Raw genomic sequence first — 17,659 nt, forward strand, 5'->3', positions numbered from 1 at the left:
GGTTTTGAGGTTGGATCTGCTTAGCTCTTAAGGGGGTTCAGCCAACAAGCTGGATTTCTTCTTCTCCACTTGGAAGAAGTCTACTTGTCTGTGACGTGCAAGTAATGTTTAAGAAATTATTTAGGACATTTATTTAGGAAGGTTTTGTGCTGCCACTCCAGATCTTCTCGAGATGGTTCACAATTAAACCAAGAAAACAAACCAACCACAAAACACGTCAACAAAACAAGCTAAGCCAGTAAAATAAACCAGAAAAGATCAATAAAAGCCAGGGCATAAAAACACATGCAACAGATGCAACAGTCTAAAGTGATGTAAATGAATGAGACTTCATGCTTGAAGCAGACCATAAAAACAGCTTAAAAACTGAAACCCTTTAGATAAAAGCCTGGGTAAAAAGAATGTTTGTCTTTTAGTCTGGCACCTAAAGGAAAGTTAAGTAGATTCAAGGCAATCCTTAAGGGGAAATGCATTGTAAAGGTGAGGAGCCACCACTGAAAAAGTCCTGTATCTGGCCACCCATCCACCTCACCTACGCGGGCCAGCGTACAGAGGGCAGCCAGGGCCTCTGAAGTGTATTTTAACTGGCAGGCTGGAAAAGCTGGGTGTAGAAAGTCCTTCAATTTGTCTGCACCTATTATATCAGTCGCTCATCTGTAGAGGAATATATATATATTTCCCCCATTCTGTTGCCTTTTGCATTTTAGGATCTTTCTTTTTGCTTTCTTACCTTTTTTCAATGCCATGTAAATTTCCAGTTTCCCCTGTTTAATAAATAGCATTTATCTTTTGGGTATAAACCCCTGTGCCTTTGTGTTCCATCTGTCTACGTTGAATCCAATCTAGTCGTGCTATCAAAGACTGAGCCCTGGTAACGTTGGAGTTCCTATAAGTGGACTGAACAGGTGCTTTCGGAAGATTTTTCAGGCCAGAAAAGTGGTAGTTCATGGGTTTTGTACCTTTGGCTGGCCCAGGGAACAGGCCCAGGAGGCAAAAAACCTGGGCCAGCATGCAGCAGGTGCATACCTGCCAGCCATAACACTTATGTATTATTATTTATTATTTATGTCATTTATAGTCCACCTTTCTCACTGAGACTCAAGGTGGATTACACAGTATGAGATTAGTACAATCAGTATCAAGGACATTTCATAAACAATACCATGGGGTAAATAGATACAAGTTTAAAAGACATAGTATTAGCAAGAATCCAATACAGAGTAGAAAAAAATACTGAAGCAGAACATAATCAGTTCTAGGACTGACATTAGACAACATGGAGCACTGGTGGTACATAGGAGTACATATTTAAAGCAGCAGATAATATGTAAGGCAATATAGTGATGAAGTCTATGGTCCCTAACTCATTAGAGAAGCATCTTCCCTACAATACAGCCATCCCATTTGAGTAAAAAGTGATGTTACTGCACCTGGCAGCGGACATTCTCCCATGCTTCACAGGGGTATGACCGCTGCCGGATGTGATGGCGTCACTTCTGGAAGTCATACACAATCAATGTTAAACCATGTTCCCATCCAAATACTTTTCTCACATTCATTTTTACAACATTGCCAAGGATCAAAAGGCCATGTCCTGTTGTCCATGTATGACTGGATTTCTCAGTGGTTAGAGTATTAGGCAGATATATCTCTGTATTTAGTATTTATTGCTGTATTTATTGACCTTAAAGCACAGTACACTTTCAACAACTTGTGATGTCCTTATGTCTGTAGAGTAAAAGTTTTGTAGCACAGTGCACTTTACTTATAAAACGATAAAGATCAGCGACTTTCTCTGCAGAAATTGTGTATCTTTCTACTGCAACAGTATTCCGTGGTGCCCTTCAGTTTTGGCGTTGGAAAAAAAAAAGTGGCAACTCAACTCTGCGGCGTTCCCAGTTGCTTCCTTATTGCTCCCCAATGCAGCATTAGTCTCGATCGTTAAGAAGCTCGTACTTTGTACTCTCCTAGGGACACTCCCAGGCCTAATATCTGGTTCTTTTTTCCGTTGCTGCTTTGGCATTCTACATGGTAGTCCCTTCGTAAGCTCTTAGCCCAAGACCACAGCTCAGCTGCCGCCTGAAGAGTCTGCTCAAGCATCTTAGCGATGCAGCCTGTCCTTCTTAGCAAGATAGCCAGCTTGGCCTTCTTCTTCTTTGGTTCCACATTGCTAGGTGTTGCTCTTCTTACCCATTACTGGATTTCTACATCAACCATTTTTGGCCCTGTCAACGAAGGCTTGTGGAGTTCCTGCTCACAGCTAGGGTGTATATCTCGGCAACCAGGGTTGGGTAAGTGACTTATTGGTAGCTAGCACCCATATACCATTGCCAGTGCTGGGCTGGGAAATTCCTGAAGATTTGGGGGTTGAGCCTGGGGAGGGACCTCTGCAGGATATAATGCTATAGAGTCCATCCTCTAAAAGAACCATTTGCTCCAGGGAATTGACCTCTGGAGTCTAGAGATCAATTATTATGTTGGGAGCTCTCCAGGCCCTGCCTGGAGGTTGCCACACCTACTCCCAATCCCTTGGTACAATGCCACACCTTAATAGAGCAGTCAACTTAAAAAAAAAAAGTTGCCTTTTCTCCTGTCCCTTTAACTGCAGAGTATCAAGCGTTACCATGGTTCTTGTCTAGAAAATCTTCACTTGTCAAATGTGGGCATTTCTATTAAAATCAAGCAAGGTGTGTGTCTTCCTGACCGATGTGTAATCCACAGATATTTTATAAAGGCCTATTAGACATTACATTTTACACGTGGACATACAGTCATGGGTATCTTAATGTGTAGCTGTATGTTTGATTATATTAGACCAGCTTAGGGGTCTCCCAGAATTACAACAGATCACACTACAGAGATAAATTGACCTGGAGGAACTGGCTACTTCAGAGAGTGGACTTTAAGGCATCACACACACCCCAGCACCCTCCTCTCCCCAATCTGCACCCTCCCCAGGCACCTCTCCCAACTCTCCAGGAATTTCCCAAAACAGAGTTGGCAACCCTACCTGCTACCACGCTGCAAGTGTGAAATATGGCCCACTGTTGCCATTGCCAAGCGTGCTGGCTTACCAGACTAGTCCCTCTAGCCATCCTTTAATGACTTGCAGGCAATTATCAGGTGATGTTATTTAACTTCACGCCACCAAAAGTGTCAACTGCCTGTTTCCGTTCATCATCATTAATAGCAATAGCAATAGTAGAAATAATAATAATACGGCAATATCTGGTTGATACTTAGGTCTCCGGCAGAAACTTGAATCAGCTTGGCAAGGCCAATCAATAATAACATGCAGGGGTCATTTCATAGAAAAAGAGTTGGAGGAACTGATTAGCATAACTCATTAGCATATGCCACACCCCTTGCCGTCACTGGAAGTGTGTCATTGGCATAACTGATTTGCATATGCCACACCCCCTGGCATCACCTATCCTGGCTGTTTTGGACCCAATCCTGGCCATTCAGGGCCGAAATTGGGACCAAAATGGCAAAAAGAGGCTGAAAATGGCCGAAAAGGGGCCCAAAATGGTCAGGATCAGGCCACTGCTGAGTGGGAGACTGATCCACCACCCATCAGAGGCCCGATCCGGGCTCTTTCCACCCCAATCTAGGCTGAAACGGGCCCAAAATGGCCAAGAGTCAGGTGAGTGGGGCTACCTGACATGTGACCTCTTTGGGGAACTGCTGGAACTGCGTTCCTGCACGTTCCCCCTCGAAATGAGCCCTGATAACATGTGACCTCTGCTTATTGTTGATTGTGTTTCAGCTCATTCGAATAACAATAACAATAATAACTGCACTTATATACCATTCTTCTAGATAGATTAGTGCCTCATCCAGAGTGGTGGGCAAGTTAGTGTTGTTATTATCGTACAATACAGCTGGGGAGCTGGGGGCTGAGAGGAGGGGCTTCCCCAAGGCCACCTACTAAGCTCATGGCAGTAGTGGGATTCAAACCAGTAGAGTATGATTCACAGCTGAACCACTTAACCACTGTCCTACAGCAGCATCTCCCTGCTCCCTTAATCCAGTTGGCAACCGTAAGAGCATATGATCTTTTCTCTCTCTCCCCTAGGAAGCCAAGGCTTCCCCTTGGCTTGCTCTTCCCCTGCACAGGTACTACATAGTTGGGGGGGAGGGGCTGGGTAACAGCATAGGGTTGCCAACTCCAGGTCGAGAAATTCCTGGAGATTTGGGAGCCAAGCCTCAGGAGGACAGAATTTGGGTAGGAGAGTGAGATATAATGTCATAAAGGTAGTGGGGTAGAAGGCCAGAGTCCACACTACAAAGCTGTCATTTTCTTCAGGGGAACTGATCTCTGGTCTGGAGATCAGCAGTAATTCTAGAACTGCAGCACCCACCTGGATGTTGGCAACCTTAGCAACAGGGATATAAGTCCTCCTCAGCTGTTAGAGGAGTGATTCCATAAAATGCAGAGATAGTACAAAACCACAAAATTGAACAGAAGTTTTGATTCTTGTACATTTCTTCTGCAGTGTACGGCATCTTTGTTCAAGGAGTCCTGATTTCAGGGGAAGCGCAAGGAATCGTTTGTACTATTGCTTACATCATCAATTTGGCCTTCAAGGGCAAGTACTTGAAGCGGATGATCAAGAATGCAACCACATTGGCTTTCATGTCAGGTATCTCGGATGCAGAATTTGCCTTCTCTTAAACCCCAAGAGTGCCTAAATTATGGATCTTAGCCCTTTTAGATAGGCTTTCAAGACCCATCCAGGCTTTTGCTTTTCAATTCATTAATTATTTTCATTTATATCTCACCTTTCTCCCCAACGGGGACCATAAAGTGGCTTACATCTTTCTCCTCTCCTCCATTTTATCCTCACAACAACCCTGTGAGGTAGGTAAGGCTGGTCCAAGATCACCCAGCAACCTTCCAGAGCAGAGTGGGGATTTGAACCTGGGCCTCCCAGATCCTGATTTGACACTCTAACCACTAAAGCACTCTGGCCCAGTCTGATTTTATTAGGTTTTATTAGCTGTTTTTGTTGTTGTTGCTGTTGATCCACTTGTATTGTGGGGGCTTTGTTGTATTTGAGTTTCATTGATGTTTTCTGATTAGAAAATTATTCTGCTTAAAAAATGTTATAAATCTTCACAATAAAGAAACACAATGAATAATGCTTCTCCACTTGTTTATCTTAGCTTCCTTTATTACGATTGGGATGTCTGTGTACACAGGAAAATTCACAAGAAATGTTCCTACAGAAGCCCGTGGATGGTCCTTCTACTTTGGATGGACTTGCATCTTCTTCTTCCTTGGCGGTGGTGAGTTACCTATTCTCTAGATATTCCTGGCAACCACAATTCTCAGATCCTGGTCCCTAAGTAATTTGCCTGGTCTTGACTGTTGGGATGCCCTGTTAACATGTTAGGTAAATCGCCGGAATTGTCATTCTTCAGTATTCAGCTTCCGCTAGGGTCTCCAAAAATATCTGAGTGGGAGGGAATAGATGCATATTGCCTCTATTGCATACGCATGTAAAAACCTACACATTTATATCAGAGCACTGTATAGAACACATCCTGCTATTTCTCATGCTCACGAGGCTCGTTTGAGAGTATCAAGAGTTCTTTTTGAGTCTCAAATTAAGAGTTCGTCTAAGAAGCCTCGTGGCGCAGAGTGCTAAGCTGCAGTACTGCAGCCCAAGCTCTGCTCATGACCTGAGTTTGATCCTGGCGGAAGCCGGGTTCAAGTAGCTGGCTCAACGTTGACTCAGTCTTCCATCCTTCCGAAGTTGGTAAAATGAGTACCCAGTTTCTTGGGGGTAAAGTGTAGATGACTGGGGAAGGCAATGGCAAACCACCCTGGAACAAAGAGTCTGCCAAGAAAACGTGATACGACGTCCCCCCATGGGTCAGTAATGACTCTATGTTTGCACCATTACCCTTTACCTTTTAAGAGTTCTTCTACAATAAATAGCACCTGAAAGACCAACTAGATTTCTAGGATATGAGCTTTCAAGGGTCAAAGCTCCCTTTGTCTTCTCGTAAAGGGACTTTGACTGTCAAAAGCTTGTACCCTGGAAATCTAGTTGATCTTTAAGGTGCTACTGCACCCAATTCTTACTCTTCTGCTACAGACCAACATGGCTATCCACCTGAAACTGCAACAGATAGGAAACTGAATTGTACTGTACAAATAGTTTGAGAGTGAGTGAGTGAGTGGGTGTGTGTGTGTGTGTGTGAGAGAGAGAGAGAGAGAGAGAGAGAGAGAGAGAGAGAGAGAGAGAGAGAGAGAGAGAGATATACCATGTAGAAGTTGGCACACTGGATGAAGATTTGGGAGACCCAGGTTTAAATCAAGTGCACTGGTTGACACTAAGTCACATTTTCTCCACATAATCTATCTCACCACCATATTGCTGTGAGGATTAAATGCATAGCACTGTGAACCTTTTGGAGGAAGGGTAGGATAAAAATCTAATAGACGTGGAGCAGAGAATACCCTCAAGTCATAACTGACTTATGGCAACCCCTGGCCAGGTTTTCATTGCAAGCTACAAGTGACGCCTTACACAGGTTGGACACTAAAACAGAGGTGGTTTGCCATTGCCTGCCTCTGCAACCCTGCTCTTTGATGGGGGTCTCCCATGCGATTAGTAACCAAGGCCAACCCTGCATAGCTTCTGACATCTGACAAGATCAGGCAGTCCTGGGCCGAATCCACACTACCGTCGTTCTTGCAGCAGTTTTTCGCTTCTGCAGCGCCATTCCTTCATCTGTTCACACGCATCATCTCTGAAGCTGTCATTAATTCGGCATGGCGTCACCACAGCCCATTGCACTTTCGCCGCGGATTATCTTTTGACGAATAACTGCCCTCTGTTGAATTCCGAGCCTCTCTTGACCTGCCTCCCAATTAAGGAGTAATTCTCCGCCTTTGTCCCCACCTCTTTTTTTAAAAAATAAAAGAGTACCGTGTCGATATGGTGACATCTCATCATATTAATCTCATTTTAAAAAGGCGGGCAGACCTCAAATATCAGAGGAACAATTTCATATGTTAATTCAATTTATATATTTGGGGGGGGGGGCATCCACATGATACTGAAATCATGGCTCATGTTACGCCCCGACACGGACTGTGCCGACGAGTTAGGCACAGATGTCAATTTTCCAAAGACAAAATGAAGCTCTGCTGTGGGATGCTGCTGTAGGTGATCGTGACCGCTCACCCATTCCTGGATGATTTCAACCAGCATGCAGGCTGTGATGTTCCGAGCGCTCATCGTGTCTCGGGTGATTTTTTAAAATATATTATATTAATGGTGTCGTTATACCATTGAACCAGGATGCTTACTTGTCGATATAGCGTCAATTTGTCCTTTTTAAAAAAAAAAACGTGGGGCCGTTCGGGTTTTTCCTGCCCCTTTACCCATCTTTTTGAAAGGGGATGTGATCAACGGATTGTGCAGGAGAAGCGCTATTCAAAGGGTGATGTGGACAAACAAGTGAAGAACGCACAATAACAGATGGAGCAATCATTGCACAAGAAAAGCGGGAGCTAAGGTAGTGTGGAATCGGCCCTGGGCTATCTAGGTCAGAGCAATAGAAAAACAGATAAGCTTGCATTTCTGGTGACTGCTAGGAACAGATACATATTTACAGAATGCAAGCTGTATTTACTATTAAATTGCCACAAATAACAAACAAGGGTTTTTTTTAAATCATATGCAGGCAGAAAGATGCTCTGAAGTTTTCTGAAAATCTTTGGGTGTACAGTATGTTTATTGCCATGTGAATTGCAGAGATCCGTGGATCCAAAATAATATAGGCACAGCTTTTAAAGGGACTGATGTTGTCCCAAGTTTCCTAGCACTCTTCCTCTCACAGGAAAACAGCTATGTGCCTCCCAAAGGCCTGCACATTCTTATAGATGCTTTTGCCACCTCTAAATACAAATAGCCATATCTTCAAGTAGAGGGCAATGTAGATGGAAAGTTTACTCATTATTTTCCAACTGGTCCAGCCACATCTTTGCTTCTTCAAAAATGTGTGTGCAAACGCTGGAGGTTTAGCAGGAGGTAATGCTGGAAATGGGTTTCCATATTTGCAGACACATCTCTTGATTGCTGCGTTACCAACCAACCAATCATTAGGTATTCGAGCGCAATTTTCAGTCCAACAAATTTGGGGGGCAATCAAAGGTGAAACTTAATTCATATTTTGGATAGAAATTGTATCTTCAGTGGTGTCACACAGATTTTGATGCCTTTCTCTCTGTCTCTTTCTCTCTCTCAGCATTAACATCTTTGCATGTATTGTTGAACAATGCAGAAGAAGAGAGTGTCGAGTGCCGAAGAACACAGACCACCTAATAGGGGAACTATTTTGTTGGATTAGTGAGGGGAGAATGCTCCAAGCCTGATTCCTAGGGCTACAACATTTTGAAGGTGTCACACAGATTTTGACGCATCTGACAAAGAACTGTGGTTCTCAAAAGCTTATGATGCAAATAAGTTGGTTAGTTTTAAAGGTGCTCTTTACTATTTTGCAACTACAGACTAACACAGCTAACTCTGCAGGATGTAGTGCTGGCTATTAGTTTAGTTGGTTTTTAAAGGGGATGACACAAATTCATGGTAGATAGGATCAGTGGTGGCTATCAGCCTTGATAACTAAGTGGAACCTCCATGTTCAGAGGCAGTAACCCTCTGAATACCAGCGCCTGGTGGCAACATCATGGGAAGACATTGGTCTCTATGCTCTACTTGTAGGGCTTCCAGTACCATCAATGTGAAACAGGATGCTGGACTAGGAGTCTCTCTACACATTACTAAGTACCTAGGGATGCTCAAGTGACCCTCAATTCACGTGCCCCCCCTCCAACTTTCCATGCACTCGCTCACACAGTCAAACTTCAATTTGCTGTCCTTGTCCATGAGCACATTTATGCATTTGATATCAGTTCCTCCTCAACTGCTAAAAGAATCCCAGTTTCCCCTACATCCATTCATTCAAATGCAGATCTTGACACTTTCTCACACCTTAGAGAAATGCAAATTGGCAATTCAAAGGAGCCTACAGTACTTGTTCTTGCAGCAAAAACAGAGCTGAATTGGCTCTGCAAGTAATCGCAGGGAGCTCCAATGAAAGCAGCTTTCACATGCAGTGAGCAAGAACAGCCTGCACGTGAATTGAGGACTACACATACAATCCTGCACTTGATCGTCCCTAGGTACTTAGTAATGTGTAGAGAGAGTCTCTCGATGGACCACTTGTCCGATCTGGCAGGGCAGTTTTTATGTTTTTGTGATGCCATGTAGCTGACAAGGTAAAGAGCATCCACCACTGAAAATTAAAGGACAATGGGAGATCTTGGGACCCCAGTGAATGTGCGGTGTCACCAACAACCAATGGGAACAAGAGGGGGCTTAACTGGGAGAGCCCATATGTAAAAGGCAGCCATGTGAACATCCACTCACCCATCCCCCAAAATTTTTTGAGATGGAGGGAGAAACATAAAATAAAGGACAGTTTATCCCCTTATCAGCAACACAGAACAATCCGAAGAAGTGTTACTCCAGTCTAAGCCCATTGCTTGAGTGATTGAATTCTTGGCTGCATACTCAGTCACTCCCCCCACCCCCAACTAGGGTTGCCAGGTCCAAGTTGGGAAATTCCTGGAGATTTTGGGTGTGGAGCCTGTAGAGGGTGGGGTTTGGGGAGGGGAGGGGCCTCAGAGGGGTGTAATTGCATAGTGCTGACCCTTCAAAGCAGCCATTTTCTCCAGGGGAATTGATCTCTGTTGCCTGGAGACCAGCTGTAATTCCAGGAGATCTCCAGCTACCACTTGGAGGCTAAACTTGAATGGGCACCACCGAATACATAAACCAAGAACTACAAAAAAACTCCAGCGTACGGGAACGACAAGGTTCCACAAGCTCACAAAAAATAATAATTTTATATATTCATATTTTTAAGTGCAAAATGCTAATATAGTGCAAACAATAATCAGTACATTTAATATACATCCCAAACCAACCGGTAAAGTTAATCAATATGCATCCAAGTCCAACTGGTAAAGTTCATCAATCCATGAGCATTGCAGATTTGCAATCAATACTTATCAACATCCAACCAGTGAAGGTAAGAGTTCCAGCACATTTCCAGTACCCGTTTTGTAGTTATAGTAATTTCCTCACAGGCAACATTATCTAATGGATAGTCAAGAATTTCCCATTAGCTCATCACTCAGAGCGGGACCACAAGTGACGCCTGACACAAGTTGGACACTTGCCAGCTTCCCTCAAGTTTTGATGGGAAATGTAGGCAGCTTGGCGGAATGTTGGACAAGTGACAGTTGAAAAGCCCATTGGACAGCAGTCAGAGAGTCAAGCTGCAAGACCAGGATGCCTACATTTCCCATCAAAACTTGAGGGAAGCTGACTAGTGTCCAACCTGTGTCAGGCGTCACTTGTGGTCCTGCTCTCAGTTGGTCAATACAGACGGAACAATGCTGTGAGGCTGGCCACCCTACCCACAACTCTATTTTTAACCCAAAAGATGCCAGAATATGTATTGGCTATATGTAGGTTCCTCTACATTCCTAGCAAGTATATTGGAACAATGTTTCAGGACATTTCTGCTATAACAACCAACGAACCCTACTACCACCTGCAGTGAACCTTACTTTCATCTCTTGACTAGCAGGTTACTGTATGTGACTCTAAGCAAACAAGGGAATCCACCCGGATAGTAGAAAACCAAACAAACAAACAATTCCGGGAATATGTATATATCTAACAATTTTTTATATTTTTATAGTGCAAAGTGCAAAGTGCAAAATATAGTGCATGATTATATATACAATAATAAATATACAATAAATACAATAAAATATTGATCTCTCTGTCCCAACATGCAATAAATATGGTAAAAATACAGAATTTGATACTAATGGTTATGAAGTATATTTTTCAAAGGAACAATGTCCATGAATTAATTAAGATGAAAATGTAGCAGCATGCAGGTTTCCTCAGATAGAGCTCCAATGTAGACGTGTGGGAGGCATGAGATGGCAAGCTCCAGTCCAAACTGCAAATAAGTCCAAAAGTGCCGACGGGATTATGCGTGCATATTTATACAATTCCCGTTTCGTATAACATACTTCTTCATGGGCACAATAAATATGGACTGTGAACAAAAGTTAAACATAGTCAATTTATAATTCAACATACATAACAAAACTCTGTACATACATTCCATCCACTCACCAGCCCCCACTTCACCGGTAGCTCCAATATTGCTGCTTATACCATTCTGATTCCATCCATTTTCAAAAAGCATGAATTGACAGACAGAAATCATGCATAGGAAAGGACTCTCTTAACCACAAACCAGTAATTGAATAATTGGCCAAATTACAATGAAACAAGCAACAATTAGATTGCAGCACAGACCTCAACACCACTTAAATCCTGTTCCGATTTGTATGTACAGAGTTTTGTTATGTATGTTGAATTATAAATTGACTATGTTTAACTTTTGTTCACAGTCCATATTTATTGTGCCCATGAAGAAGTATGTTATACGAAACGGGAATTGTATAAATATGCACGCATAATCCCGTCGGCACTTTTGGACTTATTTGCAGTTTGGACTGGTTACTGTATGTGGTCAGAACACATGCCTTTTAGACTCATGTCTACGTGAACGGGCCTGCTAATTATGACCCAGTTTAAAAGAACACATCCCAGCTGTCCCAAGACCAGCACAAAGGACTTTGACCCAGCAGTGGGACTCCTTATGCTAATCTGGAGGCATTACTGATATGCTGAATTATGTTGAAATGAGAGAGAGAGCTTCATAGGAAGGAGTAATCTGCCATCTCAAGCAGTAATGAAAATATTGTGGGTACAACACCCGTACCAGATTCCAGTATGCCCATGTTAAAAATGCTGCTATTCCTAGAAGTCACGCCCTGTACAATATCAAGGAAGGGAAGCAAAAGGCCAAAGAAGTAAATGAGAAGGTGAAGGAAGGATTTATAATGTAGCCTCCAAAGAGGTGCCAGGGAAGGGCTGCCAGGTCCAGGTTGGGAAATTTTTGAGGGTAGAACCTGTAGAAGGTGGCATTTGAGAAGGGGCTGGAGCTCAGCAGGGCATAATGCCATAGAGTCCACATTCCACATTCCAAAGCAGCCATTTTCTCCAGGGGAACTGATCTCTGTGGCCTGGAAAGCAGTTATAGTTCCAGGAGACTGCCAACCACCACCTGGAGGTTGGCAACCCGAGCTACACTTTGTTTGCAGTGTTTAGTATAAATGTATCTACTTAAAGGGCAGACACATGCCTTCATGCATCTGATGAAGTGAGTGAGTTCTCTGACTCATGAGCAGTTATTCTGGAATAAACTGTCACTGTCAGTCTTTGAGTTGCCACCGGACTCTTGTCTGTGATGATCTATGGCTTCCTGCATCAGATGAAATGAATTCTGCCTCATGAAAGCTTTGGCAAGAATAAATGTGAGTATCCAGTGATAGAAGTAGCCCCTGTGGTTGTCTGCAAGTTGCCATTTTGATACTAACTTGGAAATTGGAGATGGGGGGGAGAAATAGGGAACCTGCAATGTTACCATTTGCTCTGGCTCCATGTGCCAGGGAAAACACCCCCCTATTATATATTACAGACAGTGTTAGTTCGCTGCCAAGAATTGAGTCTAAGGCAGGGTTGCCAACTCTGGCTTGGGGTATTCCTAGAGATTGGGGTGGGGAGGAAGAGGAGGGCATGATCTGGGGAGGGACCTCAGTAGGGTTGCCACTTGCAAGTTGGGAAATTCCTGGAGATCTGGTGGGGGAGGGTGAATCCTGGAAAAAGTGGGGTTTGGGGAGGGAAGGGATTTTGGCATGGTATAATTCCACAGAGTCCACCCCCCAAAGTAGCCATTTTCTCCAGGGGAACTGATCTGTGGCCTGGAGATCAGTTGTAATTCTGGGAGATCTCCAGCCACTTCTTGGAGGCTGGCAACTCTAGACTTCAGTGGCATATGTTGCCATACAGTCAGCCTTCCAAAGCAGCCATCTTCTTCAGGGGAACTGACCTCTAGCCTGGAGAGCAGTTGTCATTTCAGGAGTTCTCCAGGTAGGGTTGCCAAGTCCAGGTTGGGAAATTCCTGGAGATATGGGGGTGGAGCCTGGGAAGGGCAAGTTTTGAGAAGGGAAGGGACCTCAATAAGGTAGAATGACATAGAGTTCACCATTCAGAGCAGCCATTTTCTCCAGAGGAACTGATCTCTGTGGCCTGGAGATCAGTTGTAATTCCGGGAGATCTCCAGCAATCACCTGGAGGCTGACAACCCTATCTCCAAGCCCCACCTGGAGTTGGCAACCTAAGGAAAAGATGGTAACCTGAATTCAGAGTAGGCTTCTCTTGATGGGGGGGGGGGGGCGCTTTGGTCACTATTTCTCTGCAACTCTTCCTTGCCATAGGCCTGTCAGCAGCTCAGGCTTTTGGCCCCACTAGGCCGCTTCTTGGCAATGACCTCATCCCAGGCAGCCATTTTAAGCCAAAGGTGGTATCGGCTTGGCATTCAGCCGCTGTTTCCCCCTGCAAGTAAGTTTAGTAAATTTGTCAATGCTTGTAGGATACCAGAATGTGTTGGGTGGGGTGGGAGGGCACGACAACAGACCTAATATGTGCATTCCCACACAATTAAACTTATTGCCTGTTAGGGTGGGAGAGCATAGCAGTGCGACAGCCCGTGTTCCAGGCCACAGTTTCCAGGATTACCTATATCTCTGTTCATTCTAAGTGCGTACATCCATATTTTTAAAAAAATAACCACAACAAATGCTCTCAAAATGCACGGGATAAATTCTGGCATTTAATCCTGAATATAGTCTTTTTGGATTCTCCTACTCTCCCCTCCCAATTCCACTGAAATGAAACTTCAGAACTCCTGCTTTCTTGCTGTCTGCCTAGCAATCGTATTTTTATTTCTGCCCTTCCTCCAAAAAGCCCATGATTCTCCTTTCTTCCACTTTCCCCCCTCCCCACCCCGTCAAGCAACCCAGAGAAGTCAGCAAGGAATTTCTCAGCAGTCTGGAGTTTTGAACACACGTCTCCACTTTCTGCTTTACTGTTTCAATATGTGGATAGTCCAAAACCGCTTTCCACATTATGGTTTCCAATTTTATGTTCTTAAAAATAGGGCAGCCAGAGATGAAGACGATTGCTCTCCTTGGTGATATAGAACAGGTAGAAATACAGAAGTAGATACCCTGCTTTTTCATCATATTTCACAAATGTGAAGATAACATTTCTATTCTCGCTGCCCAAAATTCAATATTCCACGCAAGAAATTATCACCCTCTTTTCTTCAGAAATTGACCATGTAGCCAGTTCCTAAATTTTGTTATTCTTTCTCAACCTTTCAGAAGATCTGCTTATTTTAAATAACGTCCAATGATATTTTTTCCAGTCCTTAGTTGTTTTTTCTAGCATAGTGCTGCTAAAATCTTCACTACCGTAAGCAAACTTTCTGCTGGTCAATATGATTAAAAATACTTTAAATATCTCAAAATAATTATAACTGGGTCCATTTGGATATTTGCTGTGGAAGGCATTCTGTTTTTTCCCCAGTTCTCTGGTTCCAGTGAGTTTACTTACCCAGGTCCACCACTGTATAGCTTTAGCAAGTTCATCTTGCTAGCATTTAGCAAAAGCATCAGAAGATATTATTTTAGTTCCCCATGGTTTATGTACTATCTTGAAAATGTTTTGTAGCAGTTTTTCATTAAAATATCTCAAGGCAATGGTTTCATTCCTGCAGACTAAATATATATTCATATATCATCTCCTCTCACTCTAAATTTTTCCCCTTATAAAGGGATTTTTCTGACCCTTTACATATATGAGCTCTATTGAAGCTGATTTCTTACACAGAAGGCAGAACCTACCTCGGTGGGAAAATTCCTTCATTCAGATAAAACTGTAGGTTGCGTTGCCCCTACAGTTTTGGAAGTAATCAATTGGCAATTAGCCTTGGAACAACAGTCTTTTTATACCTATAATAAAAAGTGTGTCTCCAAACAATTAATATGTATGCACTACTGTGAGATTTTATTGTCCTGCCATTCATGCCTAGGTGCCATATATCCTGGAGACTGAAATTCTAAAGAATTGTTTGTCTTAACCTTTTTGATCTTTCATTCTGTAAACAATTCAGCTTTAAGAGTATATAAGATTCTTTGGTGCGATTGCTGTTTATGCATATGTCCTGAAGAGGGCATAGCATCTGGGTTTTATTGATAAATAAAGCTCATATTTCTCACTGCTTGGTGTCTTAATTATTTGAGGGAGTCAACTGAAAGGGAAAATATAATTTAAAACTGAGTACTTTGAGCAGAATTCCCTTTCACCCCCCAATTTTTACAATAATTGTTGTTTTTCAGATTCTTAATGAGAATCAAGATTTAATACATCTTGAACAATATACTTCTTTTCTCACTAATTAGCAATTGCTCAAACTGTGTTTGTTTTCTCAAGAGGGAACCCATTATTTTGGATCTAGTTCCACAACTGCTAGGAGTGAAAGATATAAAATCTATTCTTCCATATTTCTTTACTTCAATCATCATAGGATTTAATTTGTTCATATCAAATCCATCTCTTTTCAACCAGTTTTCTAAATTGCCTTCTTGGTTGAGCAGAACAGTGTAGATTTTTCAGAAATTTTTCAGAAATTATACACAAGTGTATTCAGAGATTATACACGAGATTTTTCAGAAATTATACACCACGAGTAAAAAGTCCAGTAGCACCTTTAAGACTAACCAACTTTATTGAGGCATAAAATCTTGTTGGTCTCTGAGGTGTCACTGGACTCAAATCCTGCTATTCTACTGAAGACCAACACAGCTGCCATTGTACTAGGACAGGAGTGGCCAGACTTGCTTAATCTAAGAGCCACATAGAATAAACCAGACATTGAAGTGACTTCAGATGAAGAGGCGGGTTTGGGGGAGTGTCCTGAAAGTGACATCACAGGAAGGGGTGGGGTTTTGGTGCCATATGCTCTAAGGGACATCATCAGAAGGAGTGGAGCTTGGAAAGAGCCATCACATGACCTTTGACTTGGAAGTGACATCACAAAAGAGATGTCACATTCTTGTTAGGCTTCACCCCTAAAGTCCCCAGGTATTTTCTGAGTCAGACCTAGCAAACCCAACATTTTTACTGAAAATATAAAAAAGACATGGAAAGAAAGAAAAAAGGAAGGAAAAAAGGAAAAGGGAGGGAAAGACAGGGAAAGACACAGAAAGAAAGAAGGACAGGGAGGGAGGGAACTCAAATAAAATGTATGGCCACGGCAATACTCAGAGATCTCCAGGAGCCACACAATATGTCTAGAAGAGCCACATGTGGCTCCCGAGCTGCAGTTTGGCCACCCCTGTACTAGGATGTCACCAGACAATCTTCCTGGAATCCTTAGAAGGGAACATGGGAGTGTAATATTATCCTCTGCAATTGGCAAGCAGTATGAAACCTTTGGATTCTCCAGGGCTGCAATACCATGGAGAAAGAGCAAAATGGGGAAAATTCAGTTGATTTCTCAATCAATAGTCTGTTCTATATATTGTCGAAGGCTTTCACGGCCGGAGAACGTCTAGAACAGGAGGGCGTTCTCCTGCATGGGTATGACTTCCCCTCTCTTGGTTCTCTAAAATAGAATCAGGCAACTGGAATTAATAGGCTCTCCAGCCTACAAAGATCAAGTCCCCTGGATGAAATGGCAACGGTAGAGGGCAGACTGTATGGTATACTACAGAATCTAGGAGAAATGGAACTCCTTCGGTAATATCAGATCCCCTCTCCAGGCACTACCACCAAATTTCCAGAAATTTCCCAAGCTAGAGCTGGCAACCCCAAATGGAAGCCCCAGCTTCAAGGCAGACAGCTGTCTCACCATAGACAGGATTTGCATACCCTTTAAATGTTAGGGCAAATATGTTGCTGTAAATTGCAGGTCCTAAATGTCATACATTTGTGTGTTGAGGGAGTAAGGGATGAGCCTGAATCTCATTGAGTCTCAAGTCACAGGAGTGGCCTTTGCTTACCTGCTTTGTTAGGTACGAGGAGATTCCACCTGGAAGAGAAGAACTGAACCTGAAATGGGGGACCAGAAAGCAGAGGAGCTCGATGCAGCAAATACTGCAAAGGATCATCCCTTACCTTCTGGTTCAAAGTGAGAAAATTACAGCTTTCTCTACTCCCTGCTTGGTGGGGACGTGGGGGGCATGCACTAAGTATCTTGGGGTATACTAGGTGTGTCCCAGTGCCAGACACATGCTGCTAAAAGGAGATTGGTGCTGTTACGTTTGACAGCATCAACCACATGTAAGGAGGGGAAATAGAGTTGCCACCCCCCACCCCCGGCAACCAGCAGGGAGTCAAAGAGGACTTATTGGATTGGGGGCTCACCAATTTTGTCCTCACGTCACCAGTGATGCACTGATGTCCCTCCCTGTGCACCTGGAAGTGATGTCAGTGTTTCCCTGGGGGTTTAACCATAGAGTTTTGCCCAAATACCAGAGTGTCCCTGGTGTCCCCCAGCGATGTGCTGATATTATATCCAGATGCACAAAGGGTGACATCAGCATATCAGGATGCTACCAATGTTCCCCCTATTT

This window comes from Eublepharis macularius, chromosome 15 (genome assembly GCF_028583425.1).
Source record: "Eublepharis macularius isolate TG4126 chromosome 15, MPM_Emac_v1.0, whole genome shotgun sequence".
Classification (NCBI taxonomy): domain Eukaryota; kingdom Metazoa; phylum Chordata; class Lepidosauria; order Squamata; family Eublepharidae; genus Eublepharis; species Eublepharis macularius.